This window comes from Neoarius graeffei, chromosome 4 (assembly GCF_027579695.1).
Source record: "Neoarius graeffei isolate fNeoGra1 chromosome 4, fNeoGra1.pri, whole genome shotgun sequence".
NCBI lineage: Eukaryota > Metazoa > Chordata > Actinopteri > Siluriformes > Ariidae > Neoarius > Neoarius graeffei.
In genome coordinates, this window is record NC_083572.1 from 9,738,240 (window position 1) to 9,754,775 (window position 16,536).

General features: G+C 41.3%; 1 long non-coding RNA gene across 1 annotated transcript in view; it reads left to right on the plus strand.

The window, feature by feature from the left end:
- The window catches only part of LOC132884827 (uncharacterized), a 38,489-nt gene extending 31,047 nt beyond the window's left edge, over positions 1 to 7,442 (plus strand). The window contains exon 3 of the long non-coding RNA XR_009654495.1: positions 7,385 to 7,442. This is a non-coding gene — a long non-coding RNA (uncharacterized LOC132884827). The remainder of the gene's footprint in view (positions 1 to 7,384) is intronic.
- The last annotated feature ends 9,094 nt before the right edge of the window (positions 7,443 to 16,536 follow it).

Below are 16,536 nucleotides of genomic sequence, written 5' to 3' on the forward strand. Positions count from 1 at the left end.
TCAGGTTAAGACGCTGAAGCTTGTCACAGAGAGAGAGAGAGAGAGAGAGCGAGAGAGAGAGAGACGCTGATGGCTCTTCCTCCCAACATCCACCATCTTAATTACACAAGTGCTCATCATCAGCTCAGACTGATTACAGGAGAGAGAGAGAGAGAGAACGAGAACGAGAGAGAGAGAGAGAGAGAGAGAGAGAGAGAGAGTCACTCACGGTGATCATTATTGCTAGCGGCAGGGTTTCGCCAGGCTAGTTACACATTAGCTGTCATTGACTATGAAACAGCAGAGGTGCTTTCGCTAATCTTATTATAACATGGCGCGCTAGTAGCTGCTACACAGCTGAATTAAACAGCCAAAAAAATAATAAAGGAGGTTTGTTTAATTTGTAAACACGAGCGTACACGGCTGATAAACCGAGCTCAACCTGGATGACGAAACCCTTCATTTTTTTTTTCTTCTTGAACTGTTATTTCCTTCAATATTTGCGTCGTGAGGGGCCTGTAATGGTCACAGTCACACCTCGCTCCCTACTGTGAACTCAGCTAGCCACAAGTTTTACAGCGACGTGACACATCAGAGGTGTTTTTCTTGCAGAAAGATGTCAGCTGCGCACACACACACCAAGTCAAACTTGAACACACACTCTTTATCTTGCTACACTCCTCCATTATGCTTTTACTGGAGCCCTTTCAGAGGAGTCACTCCACTGCCTGGGTCGTGCTCTACCTGACAAGCGTTTCACACACAGATTGTTCAGTGTGAGTGAGTTTCAGCACTCCACACACACACACACACACACACACACGGAGAGAAGGAGAGTTATGTACGCTGTAACTGAACCACATGTTATCCACTGAAGTGTAGAGAATAAGATCGAGAACGTTTTTCCCCCCGCCTTTTTAATTTTTTCCCCCTTTTCTTCTTTCTTTCATCCCCGAGAAGCGATTCCTAAAGCAATCCACCTCTTTGCTTTCTGCTAAACTAGGGTGACCAGATTTCCCTAGTCTGAAACCGGGACACTTTTGTGCGCGACCATGCTTGTGCACGCACACCTTTTTTTTTTTTACGTAAACGTGACACTCAGAGAGGTGCTCTTATCATTTTGTTGAAGCTCATATTTATCAAAATCTCACATGAAATAAAACAAACAGGCATTTTGTTATCTAGTAGCACAGTGGTATACAGATCAGTTAAATTATGGTCAGACAACAGATTTTGTAATGGCTGAGAATAGGCCAGGCTATGTCCATAGGCCAAATTTAAACTGATTTATTTCACCTGTTTGTGAGAACACCAAGAAGAATGCATATGCACATGTAGGCTATCTCTCTAAAATTGTATGCACTATAGCATGAACTTAAAAAGTAGATATGTGACCTCAACATAGCCTAGGTCAGAATCAACCTTACTAACCATTCCCCACAACTGAATGAATAAAGCAAGAAGATGTGTACAAAAGTGAACACTTTTTAATGGAAGCTGTTCAACACAGCAATATGGCCAAACTGTCAGAATGGTATGTTAAACAGAAACAAAAGAGAGACAAGTGATTTGAGAATATATACTCAAACAAAACAGCAATAAAAGAGGAGAGGGGCGACAGCCTGAGGAAAGCCCCCACAGGAGCGCACAGCATTTAGGCTACTCAATTCAGTACAAGAACAAAGCACAGGAACAAAGCTAAGGCGACTGTCAATCCACCCACCCTAAACAAAATGCATTAGCCTACGTACCATATATTTACAAGAAGAGTGAATCTTTTCCAGTCGGAAAAGTAGCCTCGCTTGTGTTTAGCTGTTTTAATGTGATCCTGTATGTATATCGGCATTACCACCGTGGGCTACGGAGAAGGAACACTTACAGTGTGCGCAGTAGGCTTCGTGCGCATTGTTCTGCACCTCTCGGAGGAAGGGGTAGGTGCCCTGTAAACCTTTGGAAAAGGTACATTTTCTTTTCGGCATAATTGCTGCGGCATGACTGCTGCTAGACAAAGAACATTCGCGCCAGTTAATGTTTATTTTATTGTTGCATGGCAACACGTGGCAGCACGGTGGTGTAGTGGTTAGCGCTGTCGCCTCACAGCAAGAAGGTCCTGGGTTCGAGCCCCGGGGCCGGCGAGGGCCTTTCTGTGTGGAGTTTGCATGTTCTCCCCGTGTCCGCGTGGGTTTCCTCCGGGTGCTCCGGTTTCCCCCACAGTCCAAAGACATGCAGGTTAGGTTAACTGGTGACTCTAAATTGACCGTAGGTGTGAATGTGAGTGTGAATGGTTGTCTGTGTCTATGTGTCAGCCCTGTGATGACCTGGCGACTTGTCCAGGGTGTACCCCGCCTTTCGCCCGTAGTCAGCTGGGATAGGCTCCAGCTTGCCTGCGACCCTGTAGAACAGGATAAAGCGGCTAGAGATAATGAGATGAGATGGCAACACGTTCTGTTGTCTGGAATAATGTGGCTAAATAAACACCCATGCCACAGGGCCAGGGGGCAGTAACCAGGAAAGTTTGCGATTCCTGTCAATTCATCAGAATAGTAAATAAAGACATTTCTCCGCTAATGATTCCCACGCTGCTCAGTCGCAAACGTCGCGAGTGGCGAAAACCGGGACATATCCGTGTCCCGACAGACTTTTGTCGGGACTCGGGACACACAACCTCAAATCGGGACTGTCCCGGTAAAACCGGGACGTCTGGTCACCCTATGCTAAACAGGAAAAAAAAATCAATAAAACTAGAACTCATCACGAGTCATTCATATTTATTGAAACAAAATGGGTGATTTGATTTGTGATGCATTACAGTTGTAATGATTTTTGATTTTTTTTTTTTTTTTTTTACCACAACTACACACGGGGCGGCACGGTGGTGTAGTGGTTAGCGCTGTCGCCTCACAGCAAGAAGGTCCGGGTTCGAGCCCCGGGGCCGGCGAGGGCCTTTCTGTGTGGAGTTTGCATGTTCTCCCCGTGTCCGCGTGGGTTTCCTCCGGGTGCTCCGGTTTCCCCCACAGTCCAAAGACATGCAGGTTAGGTTAACTGGTGACTCTAAATTGAGCGTAGGTGTGAATGTGAGTGTGAATGGTTGTCTGTGTCTATGTGTCAGCCCTGTGATGACCTGGCGACTTGTCCAGGGTGTACCCCGCCTTTCGCCCGTAGTCAGCTGGGATAGGCTCCAGCTTGCCTGCGACCCTGTAGAAGGATAAAGCGGCTAGAGATAATGAGATGAGATGAGATGAGACAACTACACACGATTTGCTCTCATTTTTGAATGATACTCGATGAAAAAAAAACATTTAATTAACAGTTATTCCACGAAATCGAGTCGTACGTGAGCTGTTAGCTAGAAACCGTGTACGACAAGATTGAGTGGAATAACTGTTTTATTCGATCCACATTCACTGGATTTTGAGAAACTGAGCATTTTTATTTTTTTGCAAATTCGATCAATAAAAACTTTACGCAGAACGTCCGACAAAATCATTTCCGCTTAACAAACCGGCGAAACGACAGGAGCAATTTGTGAAAAATGCGAAAATAATAGTCATTCTTGAAAATGTAAAAAGAGGTACGTTCTTACCATCAAATACTTTTATTCCATATTTTGTTGCTTTTTTTATTTTTTGGGGTTTTGTTTTCTTGTTGAGTTTTTATTTCGTCCTCGGTTGGTTCAGCAACACGCTACGCCATTTTGGTTTTCTCTACTCACGGTATATGAGCTGATATCCTAGTAGTAGAGTCGCCAATCAGAGCGCGCGACTGCTCATATCCAGTGAATGTGGATAGAATAAATACACACACACACACACACACACACACACACACACACACACACACACACACACAATTTCCTCTCATTTTCAATCAGACAAAACACATCAGGTGTCGGAAATTTGTTTTGCTCAGCTATGAGGCTGATCTCGTGGACACAGCGGTAAATTTTAGCTATCGGTTATCAGGTTCACATCGTTTCAACTGCAAATCGTTCAATGATATGACTCAACTATTCCATTTTTATGTAACCTAACAGGATAAATCTGTTAAAAAGTAAATCTACGAATCAAACCAGAGCTATATTGACAATGCAAATTGTTTAAATATCGCAAGCCACACCTCCTGTCTTGAATCTGTTGCTGAATTCGAGCAGCGCCAAGCGAAATTATGATTTCAAGCAGACCACAAGCGGGTTTTTTTTCTTTTAAGATATGCAGGATATTCCATGGAAAAAGTCCTTCTGGAGATTACTCGACAGCCAAATGCATCGTTATTTCATCGTAATATGTTTAATATTGTGGAACGGGCTTTAAAAACAAACAAACAAAAAGTAGATTGATTCCAAGAAACCGAAAAGCATGAACATTTTCCGCGCGTTTTCCAAATCACTAACACTGAAAACTCCGCCCACGAGCGCTCACCAAACATCGCGGAAAACCTCCTATATCGAGTTGTGGGTAAGTTGTCGCTATAGAAACGCTAGAACTGCTGACCAGTCAGCTTTGTGAAGGAAGAATAAAGCTAGTATCTCACTGGGCTGCGACAGCTTGCAACAAATTGCGAACGTCATTCGCGAGAGAGTTTCAAAAGTGTTTTGAAACATTCGCGGGGCTTCTCAATTTCCTCGCATGAGTCGCAAAGTGTTGCTCCTTCGTCGCTGAAATTTTGAACATGTTCAAAAAATTCGTGCGACAAAATTTCTCTCAAAATAGCCGCAAATGCGTCGCTGGGGTCGCAAAGCCGTCGCGAACCCTTCTCAAGTCAGTTTCCGTGAGGCTTCCTCTACTTCCCTGCCTGCCGAGGGAAAGCCGGGCTGCGACAGCCTGCGACTATTTGGAAACACAATTGCGGTAAAATACGCGAATATCAATTCAGTATGATTCCAAGTGAAAATTTTTGCTAATTTGCATATTTTATCGCAATTGTTGTGTCTCCAACTAGTCGCAGCCCAGTAAGATACGACCCTAACTCTGTCTGAGGGTTATGTAACACAGTACTAGTATTCACAAAACCTGGGATATTTACAACGCATCCAGTGCAACCGAGTGTCTGAGCGTGAAATATTATCTGTAGGTGCGTTTCTGAATCCAAAATGTCCGCTTGCAACTTTCCAAACGCATCCTAGTAGCTTCTCGGCAAGATCCAGATTGCTCTGCGTGACACACACATACATATAATACTCGGGCCTTCGCTGGAGTCACTCATTAATGTGAGAGATCGAGCGACAACCTCGCTGACATCAGTTCAGCTCGACAGAGTGTGTAAGTGTGTGCGAGGCTGCAGAGTGGTGGGAATGGGCGAACTATGTGCGGATTTCACAGGTAACTGGATTACGTGGGCACGTAATTGATCCATTTGGGGGAAAAATGGCAGCAGCGCGGAGAGGCCTCCGCTTTGGAGATGGACTTTATAAAACAGGCATTCGTAAATTTCATCCAAATCAATATGTCAATTTTATTACATCTCCAGGCCAGATGGGTTTTAGAGGAGCACTATCAGTCAGAGCGAGCATGCACGTGTCGCTGAGAGTGTGTGTGTGTGTGTGTGTGTGTGTGTATACGTGTGTGGAAGGAGCTGCGTGTTTGTGCTCTGGCTCAGATAAGAGGTCCTAGGTGGCCATTTTGTTTGATGTCATCATTTGATTACATGAACGAGATCCTCAGAGGTAGAGTGGACTTGACATGTAATGACAGGTTTGGAGATCGAGTACGAGTGAAAGGGGGAAAAACTGGACAGACAGACAGACAGACAGACAGACAGACAGACAGACGGACATTTTTTTTTTAATTGCGATAAACTTGTATTTTAAAAAAGAAAATCCTGAACACCTGTGTTGTTACTCATGAGTAAAACGTAGATTCATAAAATAGCTTTTTAAACTTTCTATAATAAATTATATATATATATATATATATATATATATATATATATATATATGTATATGTATATATATATATTTAAAAATTTACATTATTTTCCTGATTAAATATTTCTACAAATTATAGATTTTTAAAATACATTTATTATTTTCATATTTTTAAAAATATACATCATTAAAATTTTTTTACAACATTTTTACAAGTCAGTTTTTCTTTTTTTTAATTTTAATATTTATTTATTTTAACTTTTTTACCGTTTTCATTTTTCATTCTGTCCATGAAACAATTAAATGGTTGGATTTTCTTGCTTTAAAAATATAGATCTTATATATTTGATTTCATTTAAATTATATTTGTTTTATACAATGTAAAAAAAAATATTTTTTTCTCAACAAAACTTTTAGATTTTTTTTGTACTTTTTTTTTACAACTTTTATTCTTCACGATATTCATCTCATCTCATCTCATCTCATTATCTGTAGCCGCTTTATCCTGTTCTACAGGGTCGCAGGCAAGCTGGAGCCTATCCCAGCTGACTACGGGCGAAAGGCGGGGTACACCCTGGACAAGTCGCCAGGTCATCACAGGGCCGACACATAGACACAGACAACCATTCACACTCACATTCACACCTACGGTCAATTTAGAGTCACCAGTTAACCTAACCTGTATGTCTTTGGACTGTGGGGGAAACCGGAGCACCCGGAGGAAACCCACGCGGACACGGGGAGAACATGCAAACTCCACACAGAAAGGCCCTCGCCGGCCACGGGGCTCGAACCCGGACCTTCTTGCTGTGAGGCGACAGTGCTAACCACTACACCACCGTGCTGCCCCCCAGAAAAACATAATAATAATAATAATAATAATAAATGTTATATTGAATTTACCTTATTATTTTCCTTGTTCAATGTTTATACAGGTTGTTGTTGTGACCATTTTCATTATATATATCATTGTATTCATGATATAATTAGACGTTAAGCAGATAAATATTCTGGTATTTATTAGTATTATATCGCAGATGGGTGGTCTAAACACGTCATCGTTTTTTTTTTTTTCTTCAGCCAATCAGATGCATTTATGTAAATTATTTAGCTGAAGGCATCTCATCAGGAAAGAGACGTTTTCAGAGATTCCCACAGATTTAAAGACGACTGGATGTCGACGCATCCTTTCAGAATCCGTGTACGTCATCGAAAAGTGGTTGCATGAGACGCTAACGTGTCATGAAAAAAACCCCAGAAAACCTAAAAACTTCACGTTCAAAGGTGTTGTCTTTTGTGAGCTCGGAATTGTACCGTACGTCGACTGAATTCCCGCGCCTCAGACGAGAGCAGAGACGATAAAGAATCCCGCAGAAACCAAACGGCTCCTAAAATAATTCACGTTTTTATTTCAAACCGCAGCTCTGCCCCAGCGCCGTGTAATTACCTGAGCTGCAGCCTAATGCCAATCAATTATGCGGGGGGGGGGACTGACGCAAATGACGCGACGTGTAACACGCAGCATTGTTTTTCTTCTTTCAGAGGAATTAAAAGGAAATGAGAATAAAACTGTCCAATCCCATCATGGAAAAGTGAGCAGGTATGTGTCTGGCATGAGAAAGAGTGAGAGATAGAAGGAGAAAATGATGCAAAAATAATAAAAAGGGGGGAAAAAAAGTGTAATTACGAGGTTGTCAAACAGAGCTCGGTATTATACTAGTTCATCTGGCAGTAAATAATAAGAAGTTGGTGATGCTTGCGTTTTTTTAATTCCGCTCCCGGTTTTGTCCTGCTCACTGAATGGCATCTGCTATCAATGCTGAACAGGTGTTTGTGTGTGTGGCGTGCAGGGTTGTTTTTGTTCCGGCCCGGGCTCCTCTCTCTCTCTCTCACACACACACACACACACACACACACACACACACACACACACACACACCCGGCAGCCTGATTAAGGAGCCTGTAGCTGTTTTACACAGAGAACGGATGACTGCTCGGCTAGAACGCAATTACATCAGCACACAAAGTCTTCACACACACACACACACACACACACACACAGAGACACATGTACCCAGACGCACAAACACACATGGATCAGTAGCAACGCTGCAGAAGTAATAACAGCACCTCTTTCTCTCATTCACAACTGAAATGAAGCAGCTGAAGGTGTGTGTTGATAAGCCTGCGGATTTAAACAATGAGGAGCTCGGCTACACTGGCACACTGACACTGTCTCACTCTTTCACGCTATTTCACACTCGTTCACACACTTTCACACTGTCAGAGGTCTCACACTCCGGACACACGGAGGGGCCCGACTCAAACGGTCACTCGGCTCCTATCAAAACTCCTTTGATGGTGTGATGGCACAGCACCAGATAATGAGACACTCTATGTGTGTGTGTGTGTGTGTGTGTGTGTTAGCAAGACTTCGCAGGATCCCAGAGCTTCACGTCGTATTTGAAGTGACAGTTATGATAATTATAATATGTAGTTATTCTAATTAAAAAAAATCTCTCGATATAAAATATGAATGTAAAAAAAAAATAAACACTATCGTAAATACAGTATGTTTTAGTTTTAGAACAGGATAAAGCGGCTAGAGAGAATGAGACGAGACGAGATGAGAAATATTTTTATGAGCCATTATTACTTGATACTTATAAGGTATAATGATAATAATCGCGTTTATTTTTTATTATTTCAGAGGTATTATTACTGATATTAAACGTTTTGGATAATAATCCGACGTCGTCGTCGTCTTCTTCTTCTATAAACAGCCTGGATATCACTTTCTTTCTTTCATTCTTCGAATCACTTGTTTTTTTTTTACTGTTTCTCTCTCTCTCTGAGATGTCTATCAGTCCCTGTCCCTCCATTGAGATGTTATCACGAGCCAATCTCCAGAATAGGACACACAACATGCCATAACACTGGCAGAGTGAACGTCTGTAGCCTCCAGTCGAGCTGTTGCTGATAAACACCCGGCTGAAAGAGCGGTTATTCTTGGTGTACGGCTCCCCCCCCAGCCCACCTCTTTTTATGCTTATTTATCTCTTTTACACTCTTCTCCCAGTGGACCAGAGACGACAAGAAGTCTTGAACAACTGTGAGAAGTCCCAGGTGGGGGTGGGTGTCGGGGAGGGGGTGTGGTGTGGTTAGGACACCTTTGGATAACCTCTCAGGTTCGACGCTGATAGTTAACAACTTCTGCTTTTGCTCTTGCGCAGGAGCAGAACACAACATCGTGTTTATTAGAAAAGAATTTGTCTTTGCTGTCTGTATGTGATCAGTGGGGCCAAGGCTGTAGGAAGGTGTGTGTGTGTGTTTCACATAGCGATGTAATTACTGTGTATCTGAAAGGGAGGACGTAATCTGGCGTCTGATTAGAGAACATGGAAAGGAAAAGGGAGAGAATGCTGCCTCATGCACGCACAACACAATCTCTCTCTCTCTCTCTCTCTCTTACACACACACACACACACGATAGTTTTATCTTTTTGCAGTACTGCTATGTTTTCACTCATTTATAGTCTCAGTTTTAATTTTTGTTCCAGTCGTCTCTTTAATCTCTCTTGTAGTTCTCACTCGCAATCTCGCTTTTCACTCGTTTCATCTCTTACTTTTGACTCATGTTGTCTCTCTTTTAAGTTTCAGTCTCGTAGTCACTCCTTTAGTTTTCACTCGTGTTGTCTCTTGTTAATCTCTCTTTGTATTCGCTCATTTAATCTCTCTCGTAGCGTTAACGAATTTAGTCTCTCAGTTTCACACTTTTAGTCTCTCTTAGTTTTCGCTCATTTTGTCACTCGTAATTGTCTTCCTTTTTGTTTTCACTCATTTAGTCTCTCTTAGTTTTTTTTTACTCATTTAGTCTCTCTTTTAGTCTTTCTTTTAGTCTCTCCTTTAGTTTTCACTCATTTGGTCTTTTACTTTTTACTCATGTCTCGCTTTTAAGTTTCAATCTTGTAATCTCTCCTTTCGTTTTCACTCATTTGTCTCATGTTGTCTGTCTTTGTATTCGCTCATTTAATCTCTTTTGTAATTTTAACTAATTTAGTCTCTCAGTTTCACACTTTTAGTCTCTCTTAGTTTTTGCTCATTTAGTCTCGCTTTTAGTCTCTCTTAATTGTCTTCCTTTTAATTTTCACTCATTTAGTCTCTCTTGTAATTGTCTTCCTTTTTGTTTTCACTCATTTGTCTCATGTTGTCTCTCTTTGTATTCGCTCATTTAATCTCTCTTGTAATTTTAACTAATTTAGTCTCTCAGTTTCACACTTTTAGTCTCTCTTAGCTTTCGCTCATTTTGTCTCTCGTAATTGTCTTCCTTTTTGTTTTCACTCATTTAGTCTTTTACTTTTTACTTATGTTGTCTCTCTTAAGTTTCAATCTTGTAATCTCTCCTTTCGTTTTCACTCATTTGTCTCATGTTGTCTCTCTTTGTATTCGCTCATTTAATCTCTCTTGTAATTTTAACTAATTTAGTCTCTCAGTTTCACACTTTTAGTCTCTCTTAGTTTTTGCTCATTTAGTCTCGCTTTTAGTCTCTCTTAATTGCCTTCCTTTTAATTTTCACTCATTTAGTCTTTCTTTTAGTCTCTCCTTTAGTTTTCACTCATTTAGTCTTTTACTTTTTACTTATGTTGTCTCTCTTAAGTTTCAATCTTGTAATCTCTCCTTTCATTTTCAGTCATTTGTCTCATGTTGTCTCTATTTGTATTCACTCATTTAATCTCTCTTGTAATTTTAACTAATTTAGTCTCTCAGTTGCACACTTTTAGTCTCTCTTAGTTTTTGCTCATTTAGTCTCGCTTTTAGTCTCTCTTAATTGTCTTCCTTTTCGTTTTCACTCATTTTGTCTCTCATTTTTTTCTCATTTTGTCTCTCTTTTAGTCTTTCATTTAGTCTGTCTTAATTGTCTTCCTTTTTGTTTTCACTCATTTAGTCTCTCTGTCTTTCTTTTAGTCACTCCTTTAGTTTACACACATGTAATCCCTCTTTTCACTCGTTTAGTGTCTTACTTTTTACTCATGTTGTCTCTCTTAAGTTTCAATCTTGTAATCCCTCCTTGAGTTTTCATTCCTTTGTCTTGTGCAGTCTCTCTTTGTATTCAGTCATTTAATCTCTCTTGTAGTTTTAACTAATTTAGTCTGTCAGTTTCACACTTTTAGTCTCTCTTAGTTTTTACTCATTTAGAGTCTCTTTTAGTCTCTCTTAATTGTCTTCCTTTTAATTTTTACTCATTTAGTCTCCCTTTTAGTCTCTTTTAATTGTCTTCGTTTTTGTTTTCACTCATTTTGTCTCTCTTTTAGTCTTTCTTTTAGTCTCTCCTTTAGTTTTCACTCATGTAATCCCTCTTTTCACTCATTTAGTCTTAGGTTTTACTCATGTATCTCTTTTAAGTTTCAGTCTCGTCATCTCTCCTTTAGTTTTCACTCGTTTGTCTTGTGTAGTCTCTCTTTGTATTCACTCATTTAATCTCTCTTGTAGTTTTAACTAATTTAGTCTCTCAGTTTCCTACATTTAGTCTCTCTTTTAGTTTTTGCTCATTTGATCTCTCCTTTAGTCTCTCTTTTTGTTTTTTTTTACTTTTTGCATATATTGTTCCTCTTTTAGTCTCTCTTTAAGTTTCAGTCTTGTAGTCTCTCTTTTAGTTTTCACCCATGTTGTCTCTTGTTTAGTCTCTTAGTTTTCTTCAGTCTCTCTTGTAGCTTTCACTTATTTCTCTTTTAGATTTCTCCCATTTAGTCTATGTTAGTCTCTCTTACTCATTAAGTCTCTCTTTTAGTCTCTCTTTTCACTTTCACTCATGGTGTCTCTCTTTTAGTCTCTCTTAAGTTTGTCTTTTAGTCTCTTTTGCAGTTTTCACTTCTTTAGTCTCTCTTTTAGTTTTCACTCATATAGTCTCTCTTTTAATTGTCTTCCTTTTCATGGTCACCCGTTTCGTCTCATTTAGTTTTTTTAATCATTCAGTCTCTCTTTTAGTCTCTCCTTTCATTTCTTACTTTTTGCATATATTGTCCCTCTTTTAGTCTCTTAGTTTTCACTCATATGGTCTCTTTCAGTTTCTTACTTTTTGCATATGCTGTTCCTCTTTAAGCCTCTTTTAAGTTTCAGTCTTGTAGTCTCTTAGTTTTCACCCATGTTGTCTCTCGATTAGTCTCTTAGTTTTCACTCCTTTCTCTCTTTTAGATTTCTCCCATTTCGTCACTTTTAGTCTCTCTTATTAAGGCTTTCTCTAGTCTCTCTTTTCACTTTCACTCATGGTGTCTCTCTTTAAGTTTTAGTCTTTTAGTCTCTTTTGTAGTTTTCATGTGTATAGTCTCTTTTTTAGTCTCTCTTAGTTTCCACTTGCTTAATTTCTTTTTCATTTCATTTCTTTTCTCTCTTCATTTTGTCTTGTTTCCGCTCTTTTGTTTTTCTTTATTTAACCTCTCTTTTGGTTATTACTCCGTCATCACATCAGGACTTTGTCTTAGTTCCTAAGAACCCCCCGAATTTCGCATTTGAGCCAGAGTTCTACAGGAACGTCTTCGCTGATACTTCACATGACTGCTGAATGATCAGATTGCAGCGAAACACAGACTCGGAGTAACTGGTGTATATGTTTCAGTGCAGATCGGAGGAAAGTAGAAAGAGTGAAGAAGGTGAAATTTGAGATGCCTATCTTAGCGTGTGTGTGTGTGTGTGTGTGTGTGGTGCAAGGCTCAGGGTGGAGATTCCTGTTGACCTCAAATCTGGGTTAAATGCAAATGGAGAGGCTGAGTAGCAGACAGTGATAATTACCATCTTCCATCTGCGCGGTGGAGCAGAAGATAGTGTCAGAGAGATTTCTGCGCTCTCTCCACTACACAACTACACTAATTACTGTTTGGATTCAATATGGCATTTTAGGAATCAGTGGTATTGGCATGTTTGGCTACTCCTCCGTCAAAGCCATTTTAAAAATAGTAGGAAAAAACACACGAATCATGGCTTTCGATAACCTTTTCTGATGTTTTGTGGGGTTTTTTTTTCAGCTGTCTGATAGAATTGTGCATCTTGTAAATGTCATCTTTGTGTGATATCTTTCTCTGAAAGCTTTAACAAAGGATTTTGAAAGATAACACTGGACACAAAATTAATCAATACCATCTCTCTCTCTCTCTCTCTCTCTCTCTCTCTCTGATGCTGTGTTGCTGCACTTCATGTCTCTGCACTGTTGCTGTTGCGTCTGGAAGCAGGTAAGCCCAGTCTGATATTATCAGTCCAAATGAAGTAACACACACATACGCACACTTTTATCTCATTTTATAGTGACTGCATGCAGAATTTACAGTGCTCTTAGCGCTCAAGCTAACACGATGTTAGCTCACATTAAAAAGCATCAGTGACAGAGTGACAAAAAAACAACCCACAACATGCAGAATAAAGGAGGAGGCGAAGAACGTCATGCCAGCATGATCTTTTTATTGAATCCTGTATAGCTTACCTTGCTGCAACCGCTCATATCTAAGCTGTGCTGCCATGTTTTATTTGTTTATATGTTTTATTGTTTGGTTTTGCTCTTGAGGACAGAAATCTAACAATTTTTTTTTTTTTTTTAAAAAGCTGTACAGCTTCAAATTCTTCACTCAGGTCCAGGGGCGGTCCTGGGGGCGGTCCGACCGGGCAGCTGCCCGGGGCGGCATCGCGGGGGGGGGGGGGCGGCACGAGCGCGGGCTCAAAAAAAAAAAAAACGGTCCCCCCCCAACAAAAGGTCCCCCAAAAAACCCCCCCGAAATAAAAAAAAAAACAAGACGGGCGGGGGGGTTGAACATTTTGGATGGGGAAGCCCAATACCAAAGTTGCGCAGGTGACGTCATCAGTGTGTGTGTGTGCGCCTAACTTGTCGTAGCCCCATAATATGCACAATCCCGCCAGCGGAACTTTGTACTAGTCATCAAAGACTTTACTACCATAGTACTACACTATTATGACATTACACAGAGTCTTAAGTAATACATTACGACTTGATCATTGCCATTCTGGTAACAGCAAATTTATAACGGGCCGTGTCCGCGACGTACAACACACGACGAGAAATGTTTAAACGACCATGTAAAGCTGTTAACATTCTGTTGGCTAATACAGAGCCCAATGCGGGGGGGGGGGCACACGAGCGCGGGTGCGAAAAAAAAAACGGTCCAAAAAAAAAAAGGTCCCCAAAAAAACCCCCCCGAAAAAAAAAAACTAGACGGGCGGGGGGGGGGGGGGGGGGGGGGGGGGGGCGCCAGCAGGGGGTTTCGCCCAGAGAGTAAATCACTCTAGGATCGCCACTGCTCGGGTCAGAGGAGAAAAAGTATACGCTCTGGAATTTACCTCGGATATGAAAGTAAAAGTATAAAAAAACGTAAAAAAAAATCTCGCTGATTTTAGCTCCTAATGCTAAATTAGCAACTCTTTCATCAAGGAAAGTAGGAAAACATTAGTTATAGCAAACCAACAGCTTATCTCTGAAATGTTAGCTAACACGCTAATAATTCTGTAATTGGTATTAGCATCCGGCTAATTTGCATGACTAACGGTGGGTATTAGCTCTTACTCTTGCTTTTAGGCCCTGTCCACACGGCAACGGATTCAGGTGAAACTGATAAAATTGTTTATCGTTTCGGCCTGGCGTCCACACGGCACCGGCGTTTTGGGTGCCCCAAAACGATATTTTTTGAGAACGGGTTCCAGAGTGGAAAAATCTGGCAACGGCGCCGTTGCAAAGTCGTCTGGATGAGTAGAACGGATTTGTTTACGATGATGTCACAACCACATGACTAGAACAAGCAGCACTCTCGCGCGCATCATTCGTAACAAATTGAAATTGTTTACACATTAACCTGACTGACCTGCCAGACAGACAATTTACACCTGCTTTGATGAACAGAAAGTCCAGCCTTCCACACAAAGCAACAGTTACCTGACTATAATGGAGGCAGAGGGGAAAAGGGTCAGAAGACCCTTCAACAGACTGTTTTGTATGAACCACTGCATTGCATTCACTTTTGTATACAGCTTTTCTTTTAAATAAACAAGTAACTGAACCATTTCTTGAATTTCTTTTTTTTTTTATTGGATAAGACTGCTTTTCAAAATGTTCACACACTATAAAAAGTTATATAAATTATATAAAAATGCTTTTCAAAATGTTCACACACAATAAGAACATTAAGTTCTATAAAACTATGCACACTAATAAAACTAATTTGTACACACAGAAGGCACGATTTCCTCGCGTAGTCGCAGCCATCTTCTTGTTGTTGTTGTGTGTTTGTTCCTGTGAGTGCTTCACGCCGGGTAGAAGAAGGGGTTTATGCGTGTAACAGATGTTGCGTTGTGTTGTTCACCAGTCTTTTTATTCTGAAGAAATGAGACACAAATACACTGCTGAGGACGGGCTGCAAACGTCCAGTGGCATTGGCGCTTATGGCCCTTTTCCACTACCTTTTTTCAGCTCACTTCAGCTCACTTCAGCCCGACATGGCTCGCATTTCGACTATCTAAGAACAGCACGACTCGGCTCGCTTCAGCCCTGCTCAGCCCCCAAAACTCGCACGGTTTTGGAGTAGGGCTGAAGCGAGCCAAACCGAGCTGAGTGAGGCTGGGGGCGTGAGCAGACACTCCCCTGTGCACTGATTGGTGAGGAGGAGTGTCCTCACACGCCCCGCGAGCACGCTGGGATCTGTAAACACCGTAAACCCGGAAGAAGGAGAATTACAAATTACGAGAATTATGAAGCCTTATGCGCCTCGCCTCATCTATACGCTCTTGCCAGTATCTGTTGGCGTTGTTGGTGACAACAAGCCACAGCACCAAGACCAGCAACACTAATGACTCCATGTCCTCCATGTTTATTGTTTACTCTCCGGGTTGTGAGACTACCGCTTAAAAGGTCACTGATGTCACTGTTTGCGCCGCCTAACAACATCACCTGACGTCCACCCACTTTCGCTAACTCCACCCAATGTGTCCACCCACTTCCAGCCAGCACGGTTCAGCGCGGTTGTAGTCAAAATGCAACGCCAACAGCCCTGCTCAGCTCAACTCAGCCCAACTCAGCACGGCACGGCTCAGCCCAACTCAGCCGCGTTGGTAGTGGAAAAGCGGCATTACATTTCCAAAATGAACTGAAAGAGGCCAGCGCCTCGTTCCCATAACTACCTACGCTCTTAAAGGGCCAGCGCAGAATTTACCCACCACTACACACAATGGCAAGTGGAAAAAAATAAACCCGTTACATGCGCATGCATCCTACTTCTTCTTCTATTGTTCTGGTGTCTCCGATGGGACCGTCTTACAGCGCACGTAGAGATGTGGCATGTGTATTGCATCGTTTTCAGCAAGTGATGCATTGCCATATGAACCTGATATTTTACTGATCCGTTGCCCATGTGGACGCGATATTTTTTTTACCCGCTAAAAAAAAAAAAATCTCGTTGCCGTTGTCGTGTGGATGTAGCCTTACATTGGGTACATTGAGGAGAAAAGAAAGCTTTTTCAAAAGTATTAGGTGAAAGAAATCTCAAGTAAAGTACAAATACTTAATCAGAATTACTGTATGTCCAGTAACAAAGCAACTGCTATGATGCTAATGTAGCTAATAATAGAAGTCTCACTCAAACTGGCTAATGCAGTGGTTCCCAAACTTTTTGGCTGGGGACCCCCTTTTGGACTTCAGAATATTT